At 49.5% G+C, this 23,671-nt stretch overlaps 1 long non-coding RNA gene across 1 annotated transcript in view; it reads left to right on the top strand.

Annotated features, from left to right (window-relative positions):
• Positions 1–7,437: 7,437 nt before the first annotated feature.
• Positions 7,438–23,671, top strand: part of LOC131767925 (uncharacterized) — a 107,692-nt gene continuing 91,458 nt past the window's right edge. Inside the window, exon 1 of the long non-coding RNA XR_010836134.1 lies at positions 7,438–7,617. This is a non-coding gene — a long non-coding RNA (uncharacterized lncRNA). The remainder of the gene's footprint in view (positions 7,618–23,671) is intronic.

The following is a 23,671-nucleotide window of genomic DNA, read 5'->3' as shown; positions in this document are numbered from 1 at the left end:
GCTTTTGATTTCTGTGTCGAGCATGAATGAGATCCTTGCTGGGTAGAGCAATCTTGGATGTCGGGCCTTCTCTTTCATCACTTTAAATATATCGTGCCACTCCCTTATGGCTTGTACAGTTTCTGCTGAGAAATCAGCTGTTAACCTTATGGGAGTTCCCTTGTACATTATTTGTCACTTTTCCCTTGTTGCTTTCAATAATTTTTCTTTGTCTTTAATTTTTGTCAGTTTGATTACTATGTGTCTTGTCATATTTCTCCTTGGATTTATCCTGCCTGGGACTCTTTGTGCTTCCTGGACTTGGGGGGCTATTTCCTTTCCCCTGTTAAGGAAGTTTTTGACTGTAGTCTCTTCAAATATTTTCTCAGGCCCTTTCTCTCTCTCTTCTCCTTCTGGGACCCCTATAATGCAAATGTTGCATTTAATGTTGTCCCAGAGGTCTCTTAGCCTGTCTTCATTTCTTTTCATTCTTTTTTCTTTATTCTGTTCCACAGCAGAGAATTCCACCATTCTGCTTCCAGGTCACTTATCTGTTCTTCTGCCTCAGTTATTCTGCTATTGATTCCTTCTAGTGTATTTTTCATTTCAGTAAGTGTATTGTTCACCTCCGTTTGTTCTTTAATTCTTCTAGGTCTTTGTTATACATTTCTTGCAACTTCTCGATCTTTGCCTCCATTCTTTTTCTGAGGTCCTGCATATCTTCACTATCAATATTCTGAATTCTTTTTCTGGAAGGTTGCCTATCTCCAATTCATTTAGTTGTTTTTCTGATGTTTTATCTTGTTCCTTCCTCTGGTACATAGTCCTCTGTCTTTTCATTTTGTCTATCTTTCTGTGAATGCGGTTTTCGTTCCACAGGCTGCAGGATTGTAGTTCTTGCTTCTGCTGTCTTCCCTCTTGTGGTTGAGGCTATCTAAGAGGCTTGTGCAAATTTCCTGATGGGAGGGACTGGTGGTGGGTAGAGCTGGCTGTTGCTCTGGTGGGCAGAGCTCAGGAAAACTTTAATCCGCTTGTCTGCTGATGGGTGGGGCTGAGTTCCCTCCCTGTTGGTTGTTTGGACTGAGGCGACCCAACACTGGAGCCTACCTGGCTCTTTGGTGGGGCTAATGGTGACTCTGGGAGGGCTCACGCCAAGGAGTACTTCCCAGGATTTCTGCTGCCAGTGTCCTTGTCCTCCCGGTGAGACACAGCCACTCGCCGGCTCTGCAGGAGACCCTCCAACACTAGCAGGTAGGTCTGGTTCAGTCTCCTATGGGGTCAGTGCTCCTTCCCCGGGTCCCGATGAGCACACTCCTTTGTGTGTGCCCTCCAAGAGTGGAGTCTCTGTTTCCCCCAGTCCTGTCGAAGTCCTGCAATCAAATCCCACTAACCTTCAGAGTCTGATTCTCTAGGGATTCCTCCTCCTGTTGCCGAACCCCCAGGTTGGGAAGCCTGACGCAAGGCTCAGAACCTTCACTCCAGTGTGTGGACTTCTGTGGTATAACTGTTCTCCAGTTTGTGAGCCACCCACCCAGCAGTTACGGCATTTGATTTTATTGTGATTGTGCCCCTCCTACCATCTCACTGTGGCTTCTCATTTGTCTTTGGACGTGGGGTGTCTTTTTTGGTGAGTTCCAGTGTCTCCCTGTCGTCGATTGTTCAGCAGTTAGTTGTGATTCCGGTGCTCTTGCAAGAGGGACGAGCGCACGTCCTTCTACTCCGCCATCTTGAACCCTTCGTTGTTTTTTATTTTTTAATGGTGTTTGGTAACCTGCAATCCATCTGAAATTCAGTTGTTTTTGCTAGTATTTCCCAAGTGTTTATCTAGTCCCTGAACATTAAAATGGTCTGTTTCTTACACTCAGGGTGATATTCCTTCATATTGTATCCCAGCTCAGCTGTCTGTCCAGAGTTCTGTCCTGGGCTCTGCTCAGCCTGTTGGTTAGAATTAGTCGGAACGGGCTGCAACTCAGTGCAGAGGAAAACCACATCTACGTCCTGGGAGAGACCAGCCCAAACCGTGCATTTGGTCCCGAGGGTTGGCAAATCCTCTTGGGGCTCAAGTCAGAATAAATAGGGTGAGTAGGTTTGGAGGTGGAAGCTCCGAGCACGGTCACCTGCTGCCGTGGGCATAGATGCCAGGCCTCTGAGGTGGCCCTGAGTGGCAGGCCACAGACGCACGCTCGTCCCCTCAGTGTGTTTCCTTCTCTGCTGAGGCAACGCTTTCTGGGACCGGATGGGCTGTGAGGTTACATGAAAGCACCTGGTGGAGGTGCAACTTCCACGAGCTAGAAAGTGTCGTTGTGGTGATTCCACGGACTAGTCTTACCACTTTCTAATCTTTCTGATTTCGTTCTCTGGAAAATGGGAAAAAATATAACCATTTTAAAGGGTTATTGTAAGAAGTAAATGGTATAGTGTATTATCAATAAACACAAATCTACATGTTAATATCTATGAAAGTACTATTTGCAAATCATGGTGCTAAATTCTATAGGAATTACAGAAGAGATTAAGACATATAAGACAAATACAATACAGTTTATCACAGTTTGATGGGTGGATTCTTAAAAATTTTGAAACAATTGTGACTTTTGATATATTATTTCATCTGTTTCTTGAAATGTTTATGCTTTCAAAACACAGCGGAAGGAGGCACAATAACCTCCTTTCATCCACTGGGTACACGTACACCCATCATTTCCATGTGCCAGCAGTGCTAGGCACTGGGTACTTCAAAATTATAAAACTTGCAAAGCAAATCATGGTAGCTTTGAAACATTTAGCTCTTTTTTATATGAGGCTCACGGCTGTATCTTGTAAAATGTAAAAATAAGTAAATAAAACCAATGTGTAAATTAGAGAAGAATGTGCTTTAAAATATTCAACACATTTTATTTTTCTTCTTCTCCAAACATCACAGGCTTCTCAAGTCTTTCAGTCTCTGATTTATCACAGGGAATGTGTGTCCTGGGGAGACAGGGGAGCGCAAGTCCTGACTGGGTCTGGTGTCTGGCCTTTTACAGGTGCTAAAATAAGCCCTTCTATCCACCTCCTATTGGAAGTGCTTCCTGCCTTCTTTGGGGTTAACTCCAACAGAGTTTCTTAGGTAGCATGTTTTTGTTTGTCTGCTTTGTGTTGTTAAATTGCGACCCCTGCACCTGCAGACTGGGAGGTGATTACAGCCCCACCCATCGACCCAGGAGGTGCATGCTGGGGGGTCACCCTCCATGAAGTGGCCTGGCGAGTCTAGATCTGCACATTCCTCGTCGTGCAGCTGGGTGCTGCCTGGGAGCCTGAGGCCCCTCGGCCGCTCCCCTCTGATGGTGAATTTCCCACCGCCGAGGTCCTGCGCTCCCGCTGTCTCAGATTGTGTGCTATTTCTTTTCACAGTTGGAATGAAATCAGATAGTCCACTATTTAGGGCTCTCTGGTTGGAAATAACAGAATAGCCTAGACAAAGGGCATCCCCACCAAATCCAAGACAGAAGGAGTAGAACCAAATGCTGGGACCCAGTGGCCCAGACCCAGTCCTGCTCTTCTCCACACAGCACGTCCCCAGCTCCACACCCCATGGCAGCATCCTGCTTGCCCTCAGCTTCCACGTTCTTTGCCTCTGTGCTAGTGGGATTCTGGCCCCCGAAAGAGAGAATCACTGCAGTTTTGGCAGGTAATCCGCCAGGTGTCCACAGCAGATTATACTTTTAGGATTGGCGTGACCCTTCACTCGCTGGGTGTTTGAGGGACAAATCTGAAATTCCCCACGAAGAAAGAAAGGGCTGGGCATGGATTGGATAAGAGGGCAAAAAAGGGAAGGAATTAATATTCACTCAAGCTTTGTGCCTGGAAACTTGGAAACTAGGAAAACGGTTGTGCAGTTAAGAGAAATGTGGGGACAGGAAGGGTCTGCAGGGGAAGGAGAGGGTGGGGACCGAGGTGTTGGCTGACCTTCCGTTGTCCTTGCGGAGCCACTGACCAGGCTCTCTGGGCCAGACCCCTGGGCTGGGCTGGGCTTTAGCCCCGTTGTCCCCACCCAGCCCCTCTCGACTCCGAGCCCTGGCGCTGCGGCCAGACTGACGTGTGCGTTTCCGGACAGGCAGCCCTGACTGTCTCAGTTTTTTGTTCCGCAGCCTCTTCAGCAGCTCCCCAGGGCCACCTGAGCGTAAGGATGAGCCCTACTCTGCGGTCTGTTGAGCGGCGACCGTCCCAGGATCTCCCCTCGGGAGCGCCAGCCCCCCCCACTCCTGAGCCCCACCCCGCCTCTGCTGTCAATGTCCAGAGTCTCCTTCTGTGTTAACTACCACTTTCCCCACGAGGCCTGTCCAGGCCGAGCCCACACAGCCAGCATGGTGACCGCATGGCTGGGTTCTCTGAATCTGAACAACCAGCTTGGTGACTGATGGCTACGCGCTTTGCTCACAACCTTGTAGCTGAAGCTTCAGGTGTGTCTGGTGCCTGTGAGGTGGCGCGGAATCAGGGGTGACCCAGGGCTACTGCCGCGTGTGTATAACCTGGTAGCCATTACAAAGTTACTGACTGTGAAGTGGGACAGGTCTGAGACTGTTTTCATTTCTGTCCATGTGTCACTGATGGATGCTTTATAAGACACAGCCAGTGAACCAGTGGTTGTATAAGCCGAGATAACCAACTTGAACGACCTAGAATGTTGTGAACTAGTTGAACGAGTCCCAGATGTCCAGCAGGTGTGGATTTGTTTTGCAGTTCACCGCTGACTTTGTTCATCAGTGTAGAACATAACTCTGCATCTTAGTCGTTGGTAAGAGTCTTCGATTTTGGTCGTGGCTCTCTGAAAGCACTTCTCGGTGCCGGTGCTGCAGCAGCGTTTGGCCCTTGCGAGGCCTCTGCGAGGGTGGCGTTCCCTCATTTCCCTGTGGGGGAGCAGGCGCTCTGCATCGAAGCAAGGTCTGCTCAGTGGGAGCCGTGGCACTGGAACTGAGGTCTGCTTAACTTGAAACCCCGTGGGAGCAGTGAGCAGTCATGACAGGGAACCTCCGGGGTGTCAGTGATTTTCTTGTGGGTGGGTTGGGAAGAGGAGTCACCAGGGTGACGTGTGTGTGATCATACTGGTAATTGTGAGTGAACAACAGACTGTCCTCTGCGTGAAGTACCGTACCCACAGTCCTCTCATATGTACTTTGTGTTTCAGGTTGAAGATGCAAGAACCACAAGAGATTTTCTCCATGAATGATGGCCACGCAGGTGATACAGTTGTGGAAAGATACCTGGTGGATTCCAAGCAGTCCGCATCCCATGTTCAGCTCACCTGCGGTGGGCAGTCCTGTGCTTTCCCCTTAGATGGAAACGAACTTCGTGTATGGGACGCCAAGGAACCTCCTCACCAGGTATTTAAAAAGTTATACGTGTTTTTTTGTTAAGTCACAGAGAGTTGCCATCAAGCTCTGTTTCTCTGGTGCTGTTTGGGTGATTTTGCCCTTTGTGGATTCAGTTACCAGCTATGGGAGAAAAATGCTAACAAAACAAAGCATATTAAGCTTTGACTTTTAGGAAATAAACTGGAATCACTTTATTTAAAAATAAATTTAAATAATTTAAAATCATTTAAAATTTCTTCTTGAGTAAGAATATAAACAAGAAGAGGTTCTTCTTAACACAATCAAGACAAGTTGAACTTTTTTTTTCTTTTTTTTTTTTGTGGTACGCGGGCCTCTCACTGCTGTGGCCTCTCCCATTGCACAGCACACGCTCCGGACGCGCAGGCTCAGCTGCCATGGCTCACGGGCCCTCCACGGCATGTGGGATCCTCCCGGACCGGGGCACGAACCCGTGTCCCCTGCATCGGCAGGCGGACTCTCAACCACTGCGCCACCAGGGAAGCCCAAGTTGAACTTTTAATTGTAGATCTTTAATGTAACATTTAAGGGAGTTTATTGTGTTTATTGCAGAATCTTTAACGTCAAACTGATAGAGTTTTAAAGACATCAGTTTTCTTTCTAAAGATTATTTCATGACTAATATAATTATCTCAATACTCTTAAAAACAGGAAGATTCATTCAGAACTACACTGGGCTTAAGGAGGAAATAACTCAAAATGCAAGCTCAGTTCCCATCCACCTCCAAGTCAGGGCACTGTATTTTCTAACTGACAAAGTGAGGACGTCCTGTGTTGTGGTTGAAGAAAAGTTGGGAGTAATTAACAGGCATCTGCAGAGAGAGAGAGAGAGAGAGAGAGAGAGAGAGAGGGAGGGGAGAGATTATAAAAATGCTTCTGTTGTCACCTTGAAATTTCGCACCTGAAAAAGCTCTGGAGCAGGCTGCTGGGGCCGGAACCCCAGCTCCGCCACTTACCAACTGCTGCTGACCGATGAACCGTGCTCCGCCTGACCTCTCTTATCTGGAAAATGGGAATGATGGCCTCCGTCTCCTCAAGGGCTGTGAGAATTAGAGCTGATGTTTGGAAAACAGGAGGGTGTGCCTGTCGCCTAGTAACTGGTCCTTTCTAGTCAGGATATAGGTGACAGCGGTCATCGTGTCCCCTCTTCTCGGCAGTGTTGATGCAGTGCTGGAAATGTCTCCACCCTTCTCTTGTCTGGGCCTTCCAAACCTATAGGTTATTTCTGGAAATGTTTATTTCCCGTATGTATGATTCTGATATCTTTAATTGTATTTCTGTAGTTTTATTATTTACATGTTTATTATTTTGTCCTTTAGATAGCCATTCACATAAATTAACTTGTAATTTGGTAGAAGTATTAGTTCAAGCTATAGCAATAATGGCAAAATTTTTACCTCTTCTAAAGAAACGTGTGTCCGTCCAAAGGTTTGGGACCATCGTATGGGATCATTAACATACAACTCATCAGTGTTAACAGGTAACTTAAAACTTTTACCTGTTTTCTGTCCGTGCGCTGTGTGTAACCTAATACATACATGTTAACCTGTAAGCCAGAGCTGTGACAGTCAAGGGGGTCTGAATCCATTTATCAGTCTCAGGGATAGAGCATACGTCTTAGAATTACGTTGGAATTATTTTCCTGCAATTAACTATGGGGACTTTATTTGACTGTTAAGTAAACAATTATAAACTTGATTTTGATGTCATCTATAAAGTTTATTTAGGATGTACAGTGTTTTCAATATTCATGTATCCTAACTGTCCTTCTAAGTCCTTGACACTCTGGATTCCCAGTAAGTTTTAAATGAAATGACATCCTAGACAACGATTTTAAAAAAAGACATTCATTAAATTGCTGGTTTCACCACTTATTCCGTAGTCCTATTGTTTCTTACTTAAGAATCCTTGCTTCGTGTTTAATGTTCCCGGTGCTGTTCTCGCTCTGGGCGTTAGTGACTCATGGAGGGGCGGGGTGGCCCCCAGGCTCCCCGGTGGTCCCACCCCTGCCTTCCCACACTCAACGCACTTCCCAAACTTTGTGTTCACTTACAGTCTCTACTTCCTGGTGAAGAACTTACGTTGGAATAGTTCACACGTGACTGAAAGAAACACCATCAGTAAAAGTGCTGGCTCCCAGTTGAAACTCTCTCGGGCGCCTTTAAGGCTGAGAACTCGCGTGCCCCCTGCAATAGCCTCTCCCCTCCCGAGTCTCCTTGTGGACCAACGAAGGCTGCAGCTGGTCACCGGCTGTGCGGATGGCCAGGTGAGAGCCACAGGCTAACTCCAGTTGTCAGACGTTGTTATGACTAAGTGAGCGCGTGCAGAAGCGTCTCTGTTTCACTATCGCTTTGTATCCTTTGTTGAGGCCGTACCTCCAGCGCCTGGTGGTTTTCATCCCCGCGGGGCCTCGCCTGCAGGGAAGCTCGGTCCTCTGGAAAATCTCGTACAACCATTAGTGTCAGCTTTATGTATTTTGGGAAATTTGAAGATATTTGATATTTTTTAAAACTTACTTTTGTTGACTTAAAAAAATACGCACAGCGTGAGAGCTGTGAGTTAAGTTTCATTTGGGGCGCATGAGGACTGCGGCCCGGGACATGGCTCAGAGCTGCCCCAAGCAGGCGAGGGGCTGGGAGGGTGAGGGCCAGGGTATGCAGGAGTTTGGAGGCAAAGGGCAGTAGTCGGAACATCAAAGGATTATTGTTAAGCGAAGGAATCCAGGCATCTCAAGTGAAGGAATCCAGCGCTTTTCCGTGTACGGGAAGATGCAAGAGTGGCCTCAGTGAAGTCATCCCTTTGGCGTGCACCTCAGCCACCTGGGGCCAGTGTTTTCACGTCCTGAGTTGCTTCAGGGCTCGCCAGGGCTCGCTGCAGGAAGTGGCTGCAGCCTCATGGCTGCTAGATGGCAGCTTTCTTGTCAGCCCTGAGTTTCCTCGGCTCATGTTGCAGGGCTGCAATCTTTGGTGACTGTGACATCCTTTGTTTGTTGATATGGCAGGAAAAATTCCATTTATAAATATTCCATTTGCCAGGTTTTAGGTGAGCATTTGAGGTTTACTTCTCAAAGCATGGATACTGTTCTCTTTTAAAAACAGTGGCTGCCGATATAATTCGGGAAAGACGTCGCGTGAGGAGGTAACCCAGGTTTTCCCCCTGTGCGTCTCCTTGGCTTTCACACCATGCTCTTCTGATGCTTCTGTCCCCAGACGGGGAGGCCGCCCAGGAAGCCGGTCAGCACGGCACCAGTGGGGGTTCCACAGTTAACCCAGTTCTGACACTGTCCACCTGGAGGTGGTTAAGGGCTCAGTCCCACGAGGCAGCCCCTCACTTCAGATGCCAGTTGCAGGTAGCGGGTCCCCAGGTCACCCACAACTTCACCTGACTCGGCTACCAGTCAGAGGTTCCCACGACCCCTTCCTCTGCTTGATTATTAATACAGGCGAGCAGCCAGAGGACGAGCTCTCCAGGGCGAGATTTGGGGGCGTCCTCAGCACAGGAGCTTCTGTTCCCGTGGACGTGGGGGGCATCGCACCCTAGGGAGGATGTTGTCACCCACCTGGATCTCCCTGAACCTGAACTTCTGGGGTTTTTATGGAGGCTCATTGCTTAGGCAGGATTGATTCCATCCTTGGTGGTGGTGGGTGATTGAAGTCCGTCTCCAGCCCCTGCACCCCTCCCCAGAGGTCAGGGGTGGTTCCCCTGGCAGCCAGTCCCCATCCTTAGGTGACCTGAGGGCTTTTCAGAAGTCACCTCATTAACATAACAAGTGACACTGTGGTCACTCTCATCAGGAGTTTCCAAGGGTCTTAGGAGCTCTGTGTCGGGCCCTGGGATGTGTGGGGTGCTGTGTTTGGAGAGACCAGGCGTGCGGTGCTGGGGACAGGCGCACACCGTGCTTGGTCCAGTGTTTTGCAGAAGACGAGTGACCGCTGGGTTGTCTCTGCACCTCAAGTCGGCACCGCCCCCCGAAGTGCCGTTAGGAGGACGCCCCCGGGTGGGGGGGATGAGGGAGGGACGGCTTGGAGGCCAGAGAAGAGCAGCCAGGGCGCCTCGCATCCTGTCGGCTCGCTGCTCACTCTCCTTGGCTTCTGGCTTTGCACCGGACCATCTGGTGAGAGTCCTGTGTCTACACGTGTTCTTGCGTGTCTAGACGTGTTTGGCTTTTCCAGCTTCGGACCTTCAGTTTGGTGGAAGGACACCATTATCGCTGTGTGACACAAGTTGACCTGAGGAAAGAGAGAGTTTCCGCACCAGGGGGGTCGAGTCCAAGCCATGCAGCTGGCCAGGTGATGCCCCGCAGACCTGCCCACGGGGCCCAGGCCCACAGCGACCCCCCTCCCCGAGCATGGGGTGGAGGGAGAGGGAGGGGAAGCCAGGGTCCCGGGACTAGGCAGGTCTTGTGGGAGTGGATGGCGCAGCGTGGGGCGGGTGGAGGCTTGTCTCAGTGAACAGCGGTGCGTGTCCCCGCAGGGCAGCGGCTCTCCAGCTCGTTGGCCGTGTCACAGCAGGGGGTGCCCAGGGGCCCGCAGCTTTTCAGCTGAGCCCACTCGGTGGCCCGGCCCCCATTCCCCGCTTGTCACCCCTCCCTCCCCACACCTGTCCCCGTCGCCGGGTGCCCTAGTATCTGCTGCTCTGCCCCAGGAGGAGCTGGGGAAACTATTGATTTTACTGTTTAAAATCCAGCTATGGATTCTCTTTCCTAGGCACCTGCGTCCATTCATTTTCTTGTTACAGCAGATCTTGTTACAGTATCTCTGCTCTGCTCGCCTTCAAATTGATCGTGATTTGGTGTTTTTAGGTTGTGGTATATGTGTGTATATATATATATATATATATACATATATATACGTAAATGGCTGTAAGCTGTTTCTTTTTAAAGTAGGTCAGAAATTGCCTTTATCCATGAGATCTATTTTTTCCTATTGTGTTTGCCTTGGCTTTCATTATTTCTTGTGTAAATACTCATTTATTATGAAGTAATAAGCCCACTTTAGGAATTCACAGTTATCTCTAAGTAGACCGTTTCCTTCTCACCCCCTTTCTGTGGATCTATCCTTGAGACTCCATCGCTCTCCCTACAGGCCTCATGATATGGGGTCTAATGTTTATTTCTAACCTTGTGCTTTATAATGTATAAGCCTAAGGATTTTTCTTGATTCGTGATCTGAGTTATTCCAGCGACATGCATTTCCTACAGCATCCCACTGGGTCAGCTGTTAGCCTTGACCTTGACTAATCATTTTAATGTCGCCTCTCAGATTGTCAGTAATTCTGTCCCTAGAAGACAGTCAGCCTCCCTCCACAAAGGCACCGGACACGGGAGAAGAGATTGAAGTGACACTTCCTGTCCTGAGCCTGGCGCCCTGTGACTGTGGATTGTAAGTACCATGGACTCCGCCACGGCCACATGGAGAAAGCCTGCTTCCTAAATTAGCTTCCTTTTTTTCTAGAATGATTAAAATAAACCGAATTATCTTTGTCTGTTTGACATAACCTTAAGTGTAAGTGTTCTTAGGACTGCATATTTTATGTCTTAAAGTTGATAATCTTGGCCAGCTATTTAATTAAAAAAACGAGATTAATTTTCTTCACCCAAATCTAGGCAGATCTTGACTTCTGCAGTAGGGCAAAGGGTAGTGTCGTGACTTCATTCCCCTTGGCTCCGCACAGAGTTTGGAGAGCTCTGGAGATGACTAAAGAGCAGCCTCTGGTCCTGCTGGGGTGGGAGACATGAGGAGGCTGCTGGTGCGGCTGCAGCCCTGCTGTGCTTGCGCAGCAGGCAGTCGTGTCTCTGCACAGGTGCCCCTGCCTGGCCCGAACTTGAGCTGACTAGGGGTCTGGGGCCTTCCTCAGGGGGCAGTCATCCCACTTCTGCTGTGACTCGCTTGGTCTCCCTGGCGCTGCCATTGGAGGCTGAGGACCCGAGAACAGCCTGGGGAGTGGCCAAGCCTGCTGTTTGGCTTCATACCCAAGGTGCATGTGGGACAGAGGTGTCTGTGGAGGCCATTCTGAGTCCTGGTCTGGTGAAGCCAGAGGTGGTGGACCAATCAGATTACAGCCTGCGTCTAGTTTGTAAACGGAAAGACAAAGAAGAAATGGCAGATCTGTGTTTGCCTTGATGTGCATGCTGCTGTCGGTCAGTTTCCAGCCTGTCCACACCACCCGGCAGGCTCTTCTGTGCAGCCGTCACGCGGGCGTGGAGCCTGCCCGCGAGGAAGCCCACCTGTGCGGGGTCTCGCGGGGGCCGATGTGCTGACCTCCTGTGACGTAGGGGGGAGAAAAATCTCCGTCCAGAGTTGAGTTGGGCCCAGCTTGTAGCCCTTTGAGCTCCCTGTCTTCCCTGGACTGTGGGTGTCTAGGAAGCCCAGACCCTGGGATGTGCTGAGAGGTTATAAGCGATCGGACCTGTTCAAATGGAACGGCTTAGCGAGTATGCCTCTTAAAGAGCTGCTGAGTGGGCGGCCTGGGCTCAGACCTGCGTCCTGGGCATGACCCTCGGCTCCCAGCCCTCGGGCTCCTCGCTGTAGAAGAAGTTGGGCCACGACGTGAGGCACCTGGTGGGCCCTCGGTGCCCCGTGATGGGGAAACACTGTTACCTGTTTCAGGTTTCCTCACTACCTGAGAAAACGAGCATCAGGTTAACTGGAGATTCTACATTTTATCTGCTGCAAGTGTGACTCCCTGCGTTATGATTTATAAGGAGTTCCTCTCACATTTTAAAGCAGGAGATGGACAGCAGCTGGCCTGTGGCTTAGCCAGCCACTTGTCCCTGGTCTTCAATGACTATCTTCAATGACGATCAGGGACACTTGCTATTTTTTCAGGTAAAACGTAGAATTTTAGTTCATATGGATTTATGAGTGGGTCTTGTTACCAAACTAGGTCTGTTTGCCAGACGCTGCGATGCCATGGGGTTATTCATGACAAGACGGGAGAGCACATCTCAGATTCGCTCCCCAAGGGTGGGGACTGAAGCCGCAGTAACCAGGGGACCCGTATGTCAGAGGCGTTATTATCTATAGAGGTGGCCAGGGAGTCAAAGCTAAGGCGAGCTTGGTCGTGACGCATTACCAGTGAGGGTCCTGACCTGCTGTTCTGTAGGGCGAGCTCAAGGGTTTCTGTTGGTCACCCGTTTCTGTTAACCCTGTGGGCACGGTTTCAGGACAGCCTTTTTAATCCTACGGGGCAGGGTTTCGGCCTCATTATGGTCCTGTTATTAGTTGCTAAGTGCAACTCTTGTTCCCTTCAAGGCGAGGACAGACTAGAACCATGGCTTGAACTGGGGAATGTAATGATGAGATTTACCAAACGAGATTCCACTGAGCTCTGCTAGACCAAGAAGGGTGAGTGTAATTTGTGAGACCAGAACTTCGGGCATATTTGTGGCAGGGGCCCCGAGGTTTTTGGGGGAGTGAAGTCGTTTTACAGACAAGACAGAAACATGGTTTGGAAGTTAGTAGCGTTTGTAAATAAACATTTTTATGAACGGAACATGGCAAAGGACTTTTTTAAGCAAGTAGGTTTGAGATGAGGGCAATGATGTTAAAATGACTGCCGCTTTGGCTTTGTAACTGGGACCTGTAGGTGTCTGGTCCTAAACCTTGAGATCTCGCCCCTCTTCGTGAGACTCCTGATGCTGCTTGCTTCAAAACTTACACTTGGTAGGTATTTTAACAAGAACCGAAAAAACAAAAAATCTTTCACTAGTCCGTGTGTTTTTGTGAGCTATAGAGGAGGAACCAGGGGTCATGTGCCCTGGCCGGTGGGGAGGCCACACTCAGCGGTGGATGAGAGCACGCCCCGGCCTCTCTCCGGGTTCCCGGCCTCGGCTCTTCCCAGAGTCTGCAGCCGGCTCCGGACAGAGTGAGGGAGCGGCCCTTCCCAAGGGCAGACCAGGGCCTGGGGGGTGTGCTTCTTGCAGCGTCTCTTTTCCTCACCCACCCAGCCTCTAGCGCACGTAATTACAGGACGGCCCGTGGCTCCTCGGGGCTCAGTGCCTGTGTCGGGAGCGCGCTTTTAAGGCCCCTCGTGCACGTACACCGGGCAACCCCCGTGATGGGTGTCCACGGTGATTGCATTAGTTGTGGACGTCTCTCTGTGGATTTTCTTGTTGGCAAAAGGGCTTCTGCTGCATTAAGAAAATGCAGTGGATAGTCCAGCTCGCATTTAAAAATGTGCTCTATTTCCATTTTGGGGAAAGGAGTCATCATTACCCACCTTTCCTGTTATCAGCACAGTATTTTACCCCATGCGGGTAGTTGGTTAATGGGCATACAGTTCAGCTTTGAAAATAGGATTGGTCTCTCGGCGTTTACCTGGAGGTCAGGAAATTGGGTTTTTGTTTCCATCATCGTCTAAGAGAAATAAGAAAGTGTATTCTGGGTATTTTGATTGTGGTCAGTATTAGGTGCTAAATTAAAATTACCTCCTGGAGGACCTGGCCTCTGAGAGCACAAGCAGGTGGCGTGTCCCGTGTGAAAACCACGGATCACACTGGTATTTAATTTACGAACGGGGTCTGTGTTTATGCTTTAGGCTTTAGAACGTTTCCCACCACACGCTGCTGTCCGGCACGGAGACGTGGGGAGCCCGGCCCCATGCCTCCTCTTAGCCTGCGCCTGGCACCGGGCAGACCCGGGGACTGCCCGGGGGCGCGTCTGGAGGTCCGGAGGGACGGGGTCGGGCCCTCCGCGCCCACGCGGGGCCCGCAGCGCCGTCTCTGCGCGGGGGGCGCCGGGGCGCGGCGTCCTGAGGAAGCGCCGAGGTGCCGCTCCTTCTCCGGCCTTGGTGCTTCGGCGAAGCTCCCGGAAACTTACACCAGAGGGCAGCAAAGCCATTTGGGATATTTTTCTGCTCGGGAAATTTTAGCTCTCCGTTTTCTCGAGGTCATGTCGCAGAGCTGCAGTGTGCACTTGTGCATCTTTCCCGGTGTTTCCATTTCTTCCCGTTAGTTTTCTGACAGGTGTGAAGTGGTGATGTTGCAGCTCACTGGCGAATCTGTAAATTACCATCTGCAATTCACACGCCGAGCCCACGTGAGCACAGGCTGCCGGTGGTGAGCTCCTTGCGACGGCAAGGATGTCTCCTAGCCCTGCGATTTCAGTCACAAAGTGTCAGACTCGGGGGATCTGAGGCCTTGGGTCGCCCAGGATCACGGCGCCCAGGACGTGGGGCTGGAGCCCTTCCCAGCGCGTGGCAGCGGCTCAGAAGCGCAGCTTTGCTGCAGCACAGGGAGCGTCGCTGGTTTTCTGGTGCGTGTGTCTCCCAGTCGCCCGCCCGCGCACCCACCGGAGTCTAGTGGGCAGCCCAGCCCTGCCCTCGTTCCGTTTCGCACCACTTCTCGCAGGACCGCATTTTCATTTCCCAGACTCCAAGAACCCACCTCCAAGAAGCGTCCCGCCGCACGGGCTCCTCAGCGTGGCAGGCGGCGGCAGCGTCTGGGGGTGATTTTAAAGGTGCCCCTCCCCCGCGCCGCTGCGAAGGCCTTTCGAGGTGGTCACTAGGGCGGGGCGGGACGGGGCCCGGACAGCAGCCACAGGGCTTCCTGCCGCTTCATCGGGACGGAGCTGATGGGCCGGGCAGCCCAGCGCTGGGGCCGACGGGGTGCGGGACCCCTCGTCTGGACGGCCGTGGCGCTGGCCAGCTGCATGACCTGGGCAGTACTGCCTTTCGCTTCCTGAGCAGACGCTTATTTTCCTATAAAAGGAGGGGATGGATGCGCTAAGTGATACGGTCCGTTATCTGCAAGTTTAATTATTCTGGTGCTGTAAATGCTGGTCAAGCCGACGGGTTACGTCACAGTTCAACACCTTCTTCAGAAACTATATTTAGCCTTTAAATGAAGTGAAATCCACCTCCTTGGGCGCTGGTTCCCCTGGGTCGCTTGGCTCAGAAATGCTCTGGCTTCCAGCGTTACTTCTTCCTGGACGAGGTGTGGTTCCGGTGTTTTGGATGAAGGTAGTAGGTCCTTCCTTCCTGCTCTGTCCCCCTCAGGTCACGATGCAGCAGTGAGCACTGTCCGCTTCCTGGGACGGGCGCTGAAGGTGTGGTCGGTCCGCAGGACAGAGCTGGCACTGCGTCTGGTGATGGTGACCCCCGGGAGACTGTCGGGCAGCCCGCTGTCCGAGCAGAGCTTCTCCAGGGCCCGTCCCCGCCCGCCCGCCCGTCTCCTACCCTAACCAGGAGGCTGGGCAGCTGGGCAGCCCAGTGACACTGATCGATGGTTCAGGGCTTTCCTCTGTATGTGCATGTGTGCTGTGCGTGTGTGTGTACACATACATGACGTGCGCGCACGCACAGCACACAAGTACATACATGTGTGCACGTACACACGGTTAAATAAGCCTTTTGTTTGTGTGGCCTACACCTGACAGCGATTAATACTAAAATACCGGAATAATTTAAATATAAACTCAATGTGCTTTTATGGTACAGGTGAAAATATGCCCAAGGGATACTATGTGGAAGAAATACCTTCTGGGGAAAAAAATGCCTTGTTTCAGTGAACTCATCGGCGATCATTTGGAAATAGAACGGGAAAGGGGGACAGGAAGACGACAGGGAAAGAGGTGACGGCAGGAGACGCGGCTTCGACTCATCAGCTCATGTGCTGGCAAAAGGCAGATCTTCAAGAAAGCTGTTAGCATTTATTTTCTATGAGTCTTGTTGGAAAAAGGGACTGAATCCTGGGGAAACTAATCGGGAAGGGAAAGTTGGTTAATTCCCAGGCCTCTGCAGGGTGAGGCGCTCGGCAGCAGTGAAGAGAGAGGGAATTGGTTTTAGGCCCTTAGTCCTGTCAGCTTCTACCCTGTGACGTGGGCTGTGCAATGAGGCGGCAGACTCCTCAGAACTATGTTCTAAAACAGGTTTAGAATTTTGGCTTGAGTATGTTTACTGCCCAGTTATTTTAGAGTTTTTAAATGGCCAGAATTCAAAACACTCATTACAGTAAAACTTAATCATGTAACATCTTTTAGAAAGTCAGGAAGAAGAACCAAAAACTAAGCTGGTTCTAACAAAGTACATTCTATACATTTACAATAAGTAGATGTTCGGTGTTAAGATGAAAGGATTTCATGTTTGGAGCAGTAGAGTTTGTACTGCTGTTTATCTTGTGAGTAATGATCACTACTGGGTTTCATTGCGGGGCAAAGGCACATTTCCTCAGCCCGCACAGTCTGTGCAGTTTCATTACATAGACGCGTTTGTTTTGTCGTCCTCGGCCTTGAGTTTCAGCTGCTAGAGCCTCTCGCGTCGCCACCAGTGAAGGCGCTGCATGAAGGCACTCGTCTCCTCTCGGGCCTGTCCTCTCTGGACTCGGGGCGCCGCGTTTCACCAAGGAGTTATGTGTAAGTAAAGTGTTTACACTTACAAATGCCATCCGAAATGTGATCATAGCCTCCTGTTACCAGAAATCCCCTTCTCCACACGTCGAGCTTCCCTGTAGGGCCGTCCCTGGGCTTGGGGTGATCTTGCCAGTGGCCGGGGCTCAGGAAAGGGGGTCATCACCCTGGTTCAGCAACATATGTAACTCATTTCACATGTAGAACCATTACTGATTATGATAAGTCGAAATTACAGAATATTTCGTATATATCCACGGATGTACATGTGTGTGGGCTACTAAACACCTGCCTGGCCACACCTGGCTTTGGCAGCAGGTATTAATGCTTTACTGTCTTTGTTTTCCAAACTTTTTGAGGAAACGAAACCTTGCAGAGAAAATTGGAGGCTTCCCCTCCGAGCCCCGTTCCCCCGTTTCCTCTTCCCGAGACCAGCGTGCTCACTTCCCATCCCTGCTCTGCATTTGCTGCGCATCCGGGTGTCCTTGTGGTCTGATGGAGGGGTCGCGTGTGACGCGCCTTTCGTGCTTAGGGCCACGCTTGCAAGCGTGGCTGCTGTCCGTGGGTTCACCTGCTGGGACGCGTCAGGCGGCAGGAACGTGCCACAGCTCTATCTGGCTTCCCCGGTGACGGACGCCTGGCTTGTTTCCGCCTTGGTTCTGCCCTGGGTCTCCTCCCTGCTCACGTCTGGCAGCGGGCCTGTGGGGGCGCGTGGGCATTTCCAGCTGCTCCGCGCCCGTCGGGGGCGGGCTCGCCCTTCCCTGGAAGGCTGTGTCTGAGGTCTCTCCTGTCCTGCGTTCTGCAGAGTTGGGGTCCACCAGCCGACTTCCTTCCCGTTACCGAGTAGTCGCTCACCGTGTCCACACCAGTGGCGGTTCCTGGCGGGGGGAGGCTCAGTGATTCCACCCGGAGCTGCCCCCCGCAACCCTGCTGTGTGGGTCTGTCCCCACTGCTTCTCACTCTGCAGAGCAAGGTGGCTGCTGTAGCTCCAGGCATCGTGTCCATGTTTCTCACAGCAGGATGAAGGGGAGACCTGGTCAGGCCTGTGGGCCTGGGACCCCCAGGAGCACACTGGGTGTCAGGGTGGCGCTGCTCTTAGGGATGTCTGGGTTTGTGTGTAAACATCCGACTGTGGTGAGTCTCGCCAGCTCTTTGCCTCTTACCCTCACCTCTCTCTCACTTCGGGCCTGACTCGTGGTGGGCACACAGCGTGGTGGGCCGTGTGCGCTGAGGACGCCTCGGCCCTGGCGCAGGTGTGGGGTTGGGCCGGGAACGCCTGCGCCCTAACCCACCGCCGGCAGGGGTGTCTGCACACCCCGTGGTCACGTGACTCTTCTGAGACCCTTTCCTGGGCTGTTCTGTCCAGGTTGAATGACTGCTCTAGGCCTCCTCAGCCGTCCTGCTGGCTCCGGGCAGGCTCGCAGCAGGAGGCACTGGGGTTTATGGAGTCTCTGCCGTCATCAAGCTTCATTCCCAAACCGCCCCCACGACTTGGCCCGTTTTTGTCCCTTGAGTCTGCCTGTGGCCCTTTCTCCAGGGACCTTGGACTGGTTCCCTGAGTCACCCTCCCTGGGCCTGAGACCGAGGCCTGTCCCTGCATTCTGTGTCACCCCTCTGGGGGCCCACTCTGTGCCTGGCTCCGCCTGTCATGGCCCCAGAACCCCGCCTGGCATTTACCTCCCTGTGGATGGGACTGGCTGATGGCCTGTTTTATCCTCACCTCAGCTGCCCGAGACTTTGGCCGATCGCCCACCTGTACCTGCGTGTCCTCCGCCCTCGCCCCCTGGGCCACGATCACGTCCTGGGGTTGCTAGTGGGTTCCTTTCCTTTATGAAATATTGTTATGAGGTTAAGATCATGTTTATTAAGCCAATGCTAACTACTTAAGTTACCCTTTAGAAAATATTAAAAACTTACGTTTAAATGGAAATAGAGATAACTTATAACCCGCTGGATGTCTCCTGAAGTATACAAAATTGTTTTAGAATTCGGAGAAAAATTTGTTTTCTCATAGATAGGGATGAATTCCACTTGGCTATATATTAAACTAATATTTTTTCATGAAGTTTTACTAAAGGAAAAACTAGAGTTACCTGAAGGATAATTTAGGTAGTCGACTTGCTTATTCCTTTAGTGTTAGTAAAATATGATTATTAAGTGGCATGAAAACTCTTTTTGCCTATTTTCAAGTTTTTTAAAGGTAGAATCTTTAGTTGTAGTGAAAGGGAAACAAAATGATGGATCGTATTTCATTCTGTTCCAGATATAAACAGAAGAGCAGGTGCACACCTGTTTTCAGGCTCCCCATGACAGATGCAGCAGCAGGATTACTAGCTCATCAGCAGTGAATGCTTTTTATTCCTGTATCCTTTCTCCTGCTGTCCTCCCGTCACATCCTTACCACTGCCCTTCCAGCAAAAGCATGTGCTGAGGGTCCAGGCTCCAGGCTTGGGCTGAGCGCCGGGAACTCGGGGAGGTCATAGCCCTTTGTGTAATGGCTTCATCTCAGTAGTGAAGAAAGCCTCAAAGGAAAAATAAAACTGGAGGCAACAGAGCATATGACATCTAGTAGGGTGATATAACCTGATGCTTCTGGTCTATTAAATAACATAGTAATTTAGTACATTTAAAAAGTAAACTGAGGGCTTCCCTGGTGGCACAGTGGTTGAGAGTCTGCCTGCCGATGCAGGGGACACGGGTTCGTGCCCCGGTCTGGGAAGATCCCACGTGCCACGGAGCGGCTGGGCCCGTGAGCCATGGCTGCTGAGCCTGCGTGTCAGGAGCCTGTGCTCCACAACGGGAGAGGCCATGATGGTGGAGAGGCCCACATACCACCCCCCCAAAAAAAAAAGTAAACTTCTTTACTTAGTATGTGCATCCTGTGATGAACAGTTTACCCCATCTCATGTGGAAAACGGCAAAAATTATAGCAGTTGCTGTTGAATAGGAAATTGATTTCAAAACTTTAAGTTTTGAGCTTTTGTGGCTAACATCATCATTTTAAAGAGCACTGATTTTAATTTATTTAGAAGCAAAGCTCTGAGCTTCAGAAACTCATTTTATAAACTTTTAATTTATTCAAAGGTCTAAGTCACATTCTTTTGAAAAGTGTTACACTTTGAAATTTCAGAAGGACTGATACAAGGTGTTACAGGTTCTAGTATATTTTGGTTAGAAATGTGACATTTTGATGCTTGAACCTTTTGCTAAAAGAAAACCCCAAACCAACCAAATAAAAAACACCTAGCAGAAATGTGTCATTCTGATTATTCTGGCCTTGAGTGAAGATTTCTGCATATTTTGGTGTTAGCATTGGGTTTATTATTGAATCTAGTACTCTTTCTACTCTATACTTTTCTGCCACATATACTTTTTAAAAAAAATTATTTTATTTTATTTATTTATTTTTGGTTGTGTTGGGTCTTTGTTGCTGTGCTAGGGCTTTCTCTAGTTGCGGCAAGCGGGAGCTACTCTTCATTGCTGTGTGCGGGCCTCTCACTGCAGTGGCTTCTCTTGTTTTGGAGTGCGGGCTCTAGGCACGCGGGCTTCAGTAGTTGTGGCACATGGGCTCAGTAGTTGTGGCTTGTGGGCTCTAGAGCACAGGCTCAGTAGTTCTGGCCCATGGGCTTCATTGCTCCGTGGCATGTGGGATCGTCCCAGACCTGGGCTCGAACCCATGTCCCCTACATTGGCAGGTGGGTTCTTAACCACTGTGCCATCAGGGAAGCCCTCCCACATATACTTTTTAAGACAGTGCTCTGGGCTAAACATTGAAGGTTGGGTCGTTGGTACATTGTCCCTCCTATGCCACGTTGATGAAGTTTACCCACCACGTGCTGTGTCGAGGGCTTGTTCTTCACGTGTGCAGCCTGTGTGGGGGGTCTCTCCCTCCCACGGCCTCGCCGTCTAACCTCTGGCTCAGACCTGTCTTCCAGCTCAGTACCTACGTGCTCGACGGCCGTTCCACCTGTGATTTGGGGTGTCTGACATCTGCAGCCTCACTTCCCTCTAAGTAGACTCTTGGTCTCCGACCTGGAAACCCATACCGCCCAGGTCTCCCCACCGTTTGAGCAGTGCGCCCCCTGGCTGCGGCCGGTTGCCCTGGATCAGCTAGGGGAGGGGCTGTGGTCAGGCCTCTCCTGTGGGGCCTCAGAATCGTACCTAATCTCATCCATCTGTGCGTCTCTGGTTGGAAGGAGTTCCCAACCGAGTCACAGGCCTCGTGGTTGCTGCCGGGTGGAGCAGGACCCTGGAGGTTTCAACCTCAGCGCGGCTGCAGTGCCGCCATCACAGCGGGAGCCCGTTCTCGCCCCGCCCACCAAATTTGTCAAAGTAAAGCGAGGGAGTTTTTGACAGTGCACAGCCTTTGTCAACTTTGCTTAAAGTGTTTAGCAGATGCAAAGGTATGAGCCTTGATGTTTGACGTTAGAAGACATTTTAATACTGTATTGAATGCTAATGTTTACACTTTTGTCTTTGATTAGTTTATGGGCCCAGTTTTTGATTTTACTGGTAATCCATTTTCACTTAAAATGTGGTGGGGCGTTTGGGTGTTTCAAGCGCTAGGTGGACCGGGTGACAGCCATGGAGATTCTGCAGGAATGCGAAGCAGCCTTTGTGAATCTGCAGGTTCTCTCTGGAGGATGTAGCTAGTCTGTCTCGACAGAAGACTTGTTTAAAAATACTCACAGCTGAGGGTTGAAAACTGGGGAATTGAGGAGGTCGCCACTTCAGTGAATTCATTGCCTCACAGTTCAGTTCAGAAGACACTTTGTTACCCAAAAGAACAACTAAGAGACTTGTGAGCAAAACTTTTGTTTGTAGGACTACAGCGACAATTTTGATTTTTGATACATTTGGGATGGCTTTCTAAATTAAGGGTTTAATGTATCATGCCTTCTGAAATCTGCATTATGATTCAAGGGTATCCTCTTTATTTCAGTGAAGTCTTACCATATCGCTTAAAAGGACTCTCTTATCCAGTTTCAATGTGTTATTCCAGGTTTACTTTCAGTTTCTGTGTAATAAGGCAGGCAACAGTCTGATCATCTGTGAGCTTTTGTAACCGGTGGGCAGGCTGTTCTTGGCATTCACCTCCAGACGCGGGTCCTTGTGCCTGGAATGGCTGTCCGGCCCTGGAATCTGCTGACCTGAGTCACAACTGACTGTTAACCAACAGAAAGCAAAGGATACAGTCCCTTACAGGAAATGAGATGTACGTGCTGAGGGCAATGGGTTTCTTGAAAAGACGGGTCTGCACACAGACTCTAGGGTTTACAGTTTGACGAATAGCATTTAGGATGTTAAATGTACTATTCTCAAAATGGAGTACATAATATTTATCTTAAAGATACATATTTCTAACATCCAGTGTCTCTCTTGAAATGTTACCTAGGTTGTATATTTGATCAGTTTTTGCAGAGTTTCTTAGAGTCTTCAGTTAATATAATGCAATAAGAATTGACTAAATTTACCAAATATTGCCATTCTTCAGTTAAAATGTTTCAGTCAGGAAGATAAATATGAATCTCACGTGTGATATTCCTTTAATGCTGTGTTACATTTAAAACATACTTCTTTCCATGCTTTCGGACACTTGCTGTCTCTAAAGTATTATGAGTTACAGTATTAGAAAAAGATTGCTTTGCTCATCTAACTTTTGAATTTATTGTACGTGACTCTTATTAAAGGGGGTCGTTTCAGATCTACCATCATCATCATCATCATCACCGTCATCATTTTTTGTGTGTGGAAAATGGCTTGTCAGCATTTCCACTATAAATTTTTATTTATTTATTTTTTTGCATGTTCTAATCTTTCTTTCTTTCTGGAGTTTATCACAGAGTCGTAAAGACTTCATTGAAACTTGGCATATTAGAGCTTAGTGTGAGATTTTTTTTCAATTTGGTTCCCAAATTTGTTTCAGCTGTTTAAGTTAAAAATGAAAAATATAATTTTGGAGTTTTAGATGCTCTTTTACTTATAACATAAAAATAAAGCCCTGGCTTTAAAATAATGGTAAAGACAATTCTTTTAAACTTAGGTAACCAGTTTTTCTCATATTTTCAGAGAAGTTATTTCATTTTGAAAAGTAATGTGATGCTGTCTTGTCTGACATCTTCCTCTCTGTTTCCATTTCATAAAAGAAGATATTTTAACCTTTTGCATAGAATACTTTTCTCTGTTATAAGGATTAAATAAGATAATGCATGTGAATTTCTTAGCATATGCTAAAGTCATTAAATGGAAGCCATTTTTAAAATACAAATTTATGAAGGCTGGTGGACATTGCCTTAGAAAACTTTTAATCTTCAGGTGCAACTAATTTCACACAATTTGCTCCCATGAGTCTAAGGAGAAATGCACAGAATTTTGCTTCCTGCAGTAGAAGGTCAGAAGCTAAATTAGAAATGATTTCTGCTTTCAAAGAAATTGCCACCTAGAAGGTGGTAGATGTGGGCGTGAATAACATTTGTACAAAGCTGACTCTTTAAGCATCGTAAGGGCGCCGCAGAACAATGAGGACTGGGACATTTATTCTGTCTGGAAGAGGAGAGAAGGCTGCGTTTGTCTGGAATCCCACGTCCTTCCTGTAGTTAGACGGAACTTGATTTTACGGGGACTTTGAAGGTACGTAAAATAGAGAAGCAGGTTGACTTAACTCGTTCGACTTCCCATGGATTGGAGGGTCTGGGCTGGTCCCTGGGTCTCCCCAGGCCTCTGTCTGTTCCCAGACTGACTCGTATTTAAAATCCCAGAAGAGGGCCGACGTGTGTTACCGCCGTGAGTGCAGACCCTCAGAAGGGAGGTACAGGGGTGTGCGGTCCAGCCCTCTGTCAGCCCTCCTGTCCCAGCTGCCATCTCCTGCCACTCCAAGCAGCCCGTCTGCACCGGGCTCTCCCCAGCCGCCCTGCTGCTAAAACACACACCACCATTTCAACGTCTGGCTTGAAATTCCTCCAGGTCCCAGCTGCT

This window comes from Kogia breviceps, chromosome 13, assembly GCF_026419965.1.
Source record: "Kogia breviceps isolate mKogBre1 chromosome 13, mKogBre1 haplotype 1, whole genome shotgun sequence".
Taxonomy (NCBI): Eukaryota; Metazoa; Chordata; class Mammalia; order Artiodactyla; family Physeteridae; genus Kogia; species Kogia breviceps.
The sequence above is the reverse complement of the archived record's forward strand: the minus strand, read 5'-3'. Positions and strand labels throughout refer to the sequence as shown.